We start from the raw sequence: 6,334 nt of genomic DNA, 5'->3' as shown, positions 1-6,334 counted from the left end.
CGGAATGAGGCTGGGAATGACTTTGGGCTCAGATAAGTGGGCTTTAAGTCGGAGCTTGAATGCCGCGGTCGGGAGTGCTGTGACCGCGGCAATTGGCTTGTTTCCCGCGGTCGGGAAGCTTCTGACCGCGGCAAATAGCTTGTTGGCCGCGGTCGCGTGAGCTGCTGGCCGACTCCGCGTGGCTTCGGGGCTAATGGAATATCTTGAGATCCAACCGTTGGAATGTCTCCAAACCAAGTGCATTTGAAAGCTGGTTGATTCTTCTATAAGTTGTCCAATTTTGAGGGTGATCAGACGGTGAGAAGGTCTTCGTCTCTCCATGAGAGTTCTGACGGTCTGCATTTATCCAAAAGAGTCTTTTTGTTCCATTTTATGCCTCTTTATCCCAAATTACCTGAAAAGTCTTTTAAAATCCGGAAACATAGAAATCATTTGAAAACCTTTGAAAATGGAGTAAAAACACCTGTAAAAGATATTAAAATGATCCATAAAAATGGTCAAAATCCGGTGTTATCAACTCCCCCAGACTTAGTATTTTGTTTGTCCTCAAACAAAACAAAGGCTAAATCTCGGCGAGAGGTTTGAAAACGCAGGAACTAAACAAAATCTCAGAGACCAAACTTCTAGACCAATATCAATCAGTATGCATCAATCGGGAATAGCCTAGAAAATTCTCACTAGCAATACAGGCATAACTAGTCCGTTAATCCGTCATGCAGAAATCTATGCACTAAGATCTAACTTCCAGTCAACTAGCTCTTAACATTCATTAAAAATATCGGTGGTTCTCATCATAGAATATCTAGGCAAGGCAATCTAGGCTAGGTTTAAAGAAGGATTATTTTGGGGGTATGGCTTAAAGTGTTTAAGGGTTACCTGAAGATCTGGAGGGTGCAGGACATTATGCAAAACCGCAAGAGAGAGTGAAGCTGTTGGTATCCACAGTTTTCAGTCACTTTTTCTTGACATAGATTCATGGTCTTCTTCCTCAGGTTCTCTCCAAACTCTCCCAGACTTAGATTTTTGTAAATCTTTCAAAACAATAGCTCCTTAAACGAATAGTGGTTGCTCATTGCTCCATAAATTTCGACAATCTAAGACTCATTAGGCTTTTTGTTTCCCTTTCTCTTTTCAGTTTTTTTTTTTTTTTTTTTTTTTTTTTTTAGAGAAAAGGGAACACCTTTAGATATAGAGTCTTAGAGAGCACGAATTTACCAGTTAATATCTGTCTTGTAAAGCTTTCTTATGTTTCTGATACTCTTCCTTCCCAATTCCATTCAGTCTCTTTTGCGAGTGACTGAAAACTGCGTCGCTCCTCTTCTCTCCGACGTTTTTGCACATATCTGCTGATATAAACTAAAGAGAGAATGCATGAGGATTGAAAACAAAGGTTTTGGGTTTAGGGTAAGGTACCAGATAAAGATAAACTGGTCATCTAGGACGACAAAGAGTGGTAAAACTGATGGTAAAAGACGTCCTAGATGTGTATGTCGATGCCTGCCTAAAATCAATGATGAGAAAATTAGATATCAATATTAAGTCCAAAAGTGAGCTAGTATATCCTGTCAGAGAGAATCTCCATGAATAGAAGTCCTCTAGTGGGAGTTCGTAGTGCAAGTACTCTAGCTATCGCCTAGTCTAGTGCTAACCACAAATGAGCTATCATGCATAGTGTAGAAGTGTGCAGGTCTAAATCATCATAGTTTTGCGTCAAACATTCCTGAAAAATACTTAATGTCGAATAGGTTACATATTAAAATTTAAAAAGTACTTGAAATTTAAGAGCAAAAGCAGGAAAATAATTAGTACGGATAGACATCCTCCCCCAGACTTAAATCACACTGTTCCCAGTGTGAAAAAGTTGGTGAGAAGATGGTGAATAAAAGCAAAATAAGATAAAATAAAATAAAAGAAAAGAAAATAATGATAGAACCGTGATGGTAGTGAAGTGCTGGTCAATCACTCATCCTCTGAAGTGTCATCTGTGAACTGGTGCTGCTCCTGTAAGAAGGTGACAACGCGCTCAAAGCGTCGTCCCTGTCTCTCTACTCTGCGCTCCAGATCGGAATGAGTGTGTGATGATGTAGATGATGAGGCGTGGCCGGTCGGAATGGATGGCTGAAAATGAGCACGGGCCGCAGCTGCATCACGCCTCGCCTTGGCCACTATGTACTGGCCAATGGTGAATGGTAATCGAGGTACGGATGGCAGAAAATCATCGGATTCCGGAGTCCATCGAGGGCGTCCTCCGTTGCACAATCTCGGGACAGATGATGAATGTAAGCGGACTCGGTGCTCCTCAGTGCCAGTGCAATATTTGTAACCAAACCTGTCTGGATTGAAATCGGCGCGAGAGATAGTGTGATCGCGAGAGAGATAAAGTAGATCATACCAGACATCGGGAAGTGGATCATCAGATGATAGCACTCCCGAAGGCTGGAGTAGCGTCGTCGCAACCATGTAAATCATGCTTCACCTTTACCATATTCTGTGATATGATCCAGGCAAAGCAGGCAAGTCGTGGGTCATCCATAAACGGAATCTGAAGTGTAATGAGCTCAGTCTTCAAGACACCTCCCATGTTGGCTCTAGAGAAAATCGTGTGTGCTAAGAGTTTGTGCACAACTCTCACTGCTGGGTGGCTAAGAAGGGCTGACTTAGATCTCCCACTATCATAGGTTCCAGGACCCATCTCCCTCCACAGGTTAAGATCAGGTTCATCTTCAAGATAAATGCCATCAGTGTATGGAAGCTTAAGAGCTTCACAAACCTCAGAAATGGTGAGAGAATAAGGCTGTCCGCGGATAGAGAATGACAAGATGCCATATGATGCTCTGGGGTTCCTCCTCTTCGTGTGGTGGAGTGTAACGGTCGCTAAAAGCTCACGGACTAGCTCAGGATAAGTCGGAAGGTTCAGCTCCAAGTAGGGTCTCAGCTTAAGTGCATCGATGTACCAGATCACATCCTCTCTGATTCCAAGCATCTCGAGTGTATGATAATCAATGCAAGGCGTGGGTTTGATGTTCAGCTTCTTGAAACGCCTTGCATAGTCCACTCTCGGGTTTGTCTCCCTCCCAATGTATCGAATCTGTGTCGGTTCGGGAGGTGCTCGTGTTTCCCTCGAGTGCTGGAGCAATCTCATCACATAGCTTCTTCTTCTCGGTCTGGCTTGGTTCAGCATGTACTCTCCTAGAGTAGCATCGTCAGGAATGTCATCGGAGCTGCCACCAGTTTGACGGCTCCTTCGGGATCTGGTTTCATCCATTTTCTGCAAAATGAAATGATTCTTGGAAAAAGAGTGAATTTGGGTGCTAATTTTAACAAATTAAGATCTGTTATACTAATACTAGTATAAAGAGATTAATTAAAATTATTAGCAAACAAAATTGATATTAAATCAGAGAAATCAAGTAGTTCATGACTAAATTCGGATTTTTGATGTTCTCAACATAGAAATCTTCTAAAAATCGGTTTTTATGAGCAATTTCCATGTGAATTCTAAAGATTACCCAATACTAATCACTAATCACACAAGACTAAATCAAATTCATCAATTTTTCTGTTCCAAATTCGATTTTTATGAAGCATGAAGAATCCAAATTTCAAAAATCTCAATTCCTCTAAAGCTAAGTGCTAAAATCGATTTTTAGATAACCTAAATGGATAATCTATCATTCTTAAGCTATTTCCACCATCAATAGACCAAGATTCTGGGTTTTTAAAGAAAACCCTAATTTCAAAATCGAGTAAGAATGGTGAGTTTGAGGTTCATACCTTGCTGGAAAGAGAGAATTGATGGCAGAATTGAAATCAGCTTCGAAAAAGAGTGAGGTTTGAGCCAAAAATCTCTTAAAAAGCTTAAAAATTGAAAACGTGTTCTTTCTCCTAAATCTCTAAGTCTTTTGGAAGAGAAGAGAAGAAAGAGTTTTGATCCAAAAAGTTTGTTTCTTTTCTTTAATAAGCGTTTTTGAAGCAAAAATGGAAAATTTCTGGAAATTTTTAAGTTTACGGGAACTTACCTTTTCTTGTTTGCACACTAGGAAAGTTTAAAACTTACGGAGGATCTTTTCGGGTTTTACCGGGAATATTTCGAGAAATACCGGGAATCACCGGGAAATACCGAAAAACGGCAGAAATCCACGGAATCATCTCAACGACCAACGGCCGCGGTCAGGAGACGCGCGACCGGGGTGGATGAGGGCTCGGCCGCGGTCGCATTCACGGTGCCGCGGTCGATGCACCTTTTGCCGCGGTCCCATCAGTTGCGACCGCGGGTCTTCCTCCTGCGGCCTATTTTTCAATCTTCTCGTCTTTGCCGGGCCGAGCAGCTAAAGACCTACCTTTTTCTCTTTGGTTTTTCTAATTTTCTGATTTTTTTGTGTTTTTGTTTTATAAAATACCTAAAACTTAAAAAGAAAAAGAAAGAATAAATTCTAAAATAGAAAAGAAAACTAAAAGAAAGAGTACCTAAATGGGTTGCCTCCCATTAAGCGCTTTTGTTTTAAGTCGTTTAGCTCGACGTAAGCATGAGGAATCAGGCTGATTTGAATGGCACTCCACTTGATGTGCCTTTATCACTTCCGGTTGGTGGAGGTTTTACTTCTTCCCCTTTAAGAGAAGTCTTCTTACCTTTAATCTTCTTTCGGACCTTAATGTTGTTCAGAACCCTTTTTGTGTTTTCGATCAGCTCCTGGATTTGGTCTTCACTAGTTTCTGATGCATCTGGTGGAATGATGATTTTGATCTTTGCAAAAGCTTTCGGCTTCTCCTTTTCTTTCTCTTTTGGCCTGTTTCCTTTGCTTGGAAATTCATCTAAGAAAGTAGGATAGTACCTTTTTCTGTCCACATTGAGGAAAACAGCACGCCGGTTTGCGTGATCAATTATTGCTCCTACCGTAGCTAGGAATGGCCTCTCGAAAATGAGTGGCCTCTCCTTGTCTTTATCCATCTCCAGGACTTGGAAATCTGCTGGAACAATCTTATCTCCCACTAGAACTTGTAGGTCATGAATCGCCCCTTCAATATCTTTTTGAGATGAATCTCCAAAGATAACCTTAACCGTCGATGTCCTTAAGGTTTTAATGCCCAATTTTTTGGCAAATGTCTTAGACATGATGTTGACATTGGCTCCAGAATCGCACAAGCAGTCTGTACACTTGATTCCTGAAATGAAACACTGGAAAACAAAACGTCCCGGATCATCGGCTTTGGTAAGCCTTTGAAACGGTGATCGTTCGGGTACCTTAAACGGTGGCTGCTTGGGATCGATATCCTTGTACAGTGGTACAAAGATCGGGATTTCTTCTTCCTTTCCATCGGTTCCGGACTCTTCTTCGGGCAATGTAGTTATGGCGTTGCAAAACTTCTTAGGGTTATCTTCAACTCTTCCTGGAAGAACTCCACTTTACCTCTTCATAGAGTCGGCTGTTTGGGCAACCTGCACATCTAACTTTTTTACGTGCGAAGATAAAGATTCAAACTTACCATTCCGATCATTGTACATGCAGTCCACTTTCACGTTCACGTCTTTAGATGCTTTTTCGTTCGTCATAACGAGTTGTTAGATTGACTGTTCAAGTCTACCGATTTTTGAAGCTAGCTGGTTCGTCTTGACTCCTTGCTGTTGTACGAATTGATTGTTAAAATTCGTACCTTGGTAGTTATATGGCTGTCGCGGTTGGTATGGTACTATTCCTCCAAAGTTTCCGCCTTGAAACTTGTTTTGGAATGATTTTTGCTGAGGTGGATAGTACTGATCTTGAGGATTCTCCACATTTGGATTGCGGTAAGAGAGATTGTTGTAATTTGCATTCCGGAAGTTGATGTTGAAGTTGTTGTTGGAGCGATTTTGGTATGGCACTAGTGCTCCTACGTAGTTCACATCTTCTTCTTGAAATGCTTGATTAATGTGATCGATATCACTAGGTCCTTCATCTTCTGCGCCATTGTTGGTTTCACAAGCATGGATCGGGCGATTGTTGCTCCTCAGAAGCTGGCTCACCATGTTCTTCAACTCGGTTATCTCCTTGTTGTCTGTTCCGGCTTGCTTCATTGATCGATCATATTCAGGACAATCATTGCTATTGGCTTGAGCCAAATTCTCGATGAGGGCTCTTCCTTGAGTTATCGTCTTTCGCCCAAAATCTCCATTGCTAGCTGTATCAAGTGAAAGTTTGTATTTTGGTTGAAAACATCGATAAAATGTGCTCAGCAAGCTTGATCCATGAAATCCATGATGAGGGCAATCACGTTCATACTCCTTAAAACGTTCCCAAGCTTCATAGAAAGATTCAGTTGGCCCTTGTTGAAAGGTTGAGATCTTCGTTCTCAAATT

The 6,334-nt window shown here is 41.5% G+C and overlaps 1 non-coding gene across 1 annotated transcript; it reads left to right on the top strand.

Moving 5' to 3' along the window:
• Nucleotides 1-6,227: 6,227 nt before the first annotated feature.
• Nucleotides 6,228-6,334, top strand: LOC112084793. The gene has a single exon (XR_002898453.1). It is a non-coding gene; the product is annotated as a small nucleolar RNA R71 (small nucleolar RNA).

The sequence above is a fragment of the Eutrema salsugineum genome, unplaced genomic scaffold (genome assembly GCF_000478725.1).
Source record: "Eutrema salsugineum unplaced genomic scaffold, Eutsalg1_0 scaffold_4, whole genome shotgun sequence".
In the NCBI taxonomy this organism is placed as follows: domain Eukaryota; kingdom Viridiplantae; phylum Streptophyta; class Magnoliopsida; order Brassicales; family Brassicaceae; genus Eutrema; species Eutrema salsugineum.
The sequence above is the reverse complement of the archived record's forward strand: the minus strand, read 5'-3'. Positions and strand labels throughout refer to the sequence as shown.